The 1,385-nt window shown below is 46.4% G+C and overlaps 1 pseudogene; it reads left to right on the top strand.

Moving 5' to 3' along the window:
* Positions 1–707: 707 nt before the first annotated feature.
* On the top strand, positions 708–825 carry LOC126107209 (5S ribosomal RNA; annotated as a pseudogene).
* The last annotated feature ends 560 nt before the right edge of the window (positions 826–1,385 follow it).

The following is a 1,385-nucleotide window of genomic DNA, read 5'->3' as shown; positions in this document are numbered from 1 at the left end:
ACATTTTTCTAACTAGTACAACGTCAACAGCAGAATGAACATGGCTCAGATACACCAACGGGCCAAAACATGATGACCACTGCCCACCGGAAGACCGAATATCGCCGGGTGGCAATGTGGACATGTGAATCAGTAAAGAAACTACTTAAATGTAGCAGAGACTGGGTTCCGGACTGCCACGCAGCGCTACCGAGAAGGAAGACCATCGTGTTAAGGGAATGGCTCTGGTGCATCGTTCTGCATCTGCAGCACCAGTTTGAGCAGCAGTTGGCACCATAGGGACACAACGAACTGTTACAAACCGGTTACTTCAAGGACAGCTCCGAGTCAGACGCCACTAGTGGAATAAAGTTCGTTCTGGCACACTTTCTATGTCAAAATAGTTATTCAAATTAATTGAATTGATCAATTAATTACCCCCATCTGCTGATAATGTCATGGGCTCTACTCAGCCAGCGCACAGGTCCTTCCCCCACCCCTATGGGAAATCCTGACCCCTCGCCTGTCCTTACTCCCCCTCCATCCCTACTCCCCTCCCCTCTCCAGAAAAAAAAATGGCGGGAAACTAGCTCAATCTGTGTTGAGCTGCCAGACTGGGATGATCAATATAGTATTTATTTAAACAATTTCACCACATTTATTTATTTATTCAAACAATCATGAACAATTTCACATTGTTTATTTATCTGTTTGAACAGTTTGAGAGAGCCAACAGCCTTGCCACAATGGTAACACCGGTTCCCGTCAGATCACCGAAGTTAAGTGCTGTCGGGCTGGGCTAGCACTTGGATGGGTGACCATGTGGTCTGCCGAGCGCTGTTGGCAAGCGGGGTGCACTCAGCCCTTGTGAGGCAATCTGAGGAGCTACTTGATTGAGAAGTAGTGGCTCCGGTCTCAGAAACTGATATACGGCCAGGAGAGCGGTGTGCTGACCACATGCCCCTCCATATCTGCATCCAGTGACGCATGTGGGCTAAGGATGACACGGCGGCCAGGCGGTACCTGTGGGCCTTCATGGCCTGTGCGAGAGGGAGTTTAAACAGTTTGAGAGATGGATTTCACGCTCACTACCAAGTATTACTAGAATGTCTTTGTGTGCTCATAATACCGGTGTTTATTTGAACAAATTGTGGGAATGTTCTCTATTTAAACAATTTGCAGGAGGAATTTTTGTGTGTGCTACCCACTCATAGACATGATATTCGACCACTATATAAAAAATTGGTAGGAAAAGTCGCTGAGCTGGTGGACTGGAAGGATCACATGACAGGTTACATTGCAGAGGGTATAGTAATACCGGGTAGTTACAATTAAACTTTCCCTATTGAACACGTTATAACACGGAAACTAATTTCTGTACGGGCACCAAACTTGGTAGCATTAAT

This window comes from Schistocerca cancellata, chromosome 10 (genome assembly GCF_023864275.1).
Source record: "Schistocerca cancellata isolate TAMUIC-IGC-003103 chromosome 10, iqSchCanc2.1, whole genome shotgun sequence".
In the NCBI taxonomy this organism is placed as follows: Eukaryota; Metazoa; Arthropoda; class Insecta; order Orthoptera; family Acrididae; genus Schistocerca; species Schistocerca cancellata.
The sequence above is the reverse complement of the archived record's forward strand: the minus strand, read 5'-3'. Positions and strand labels throughout refer to the sequence as shown.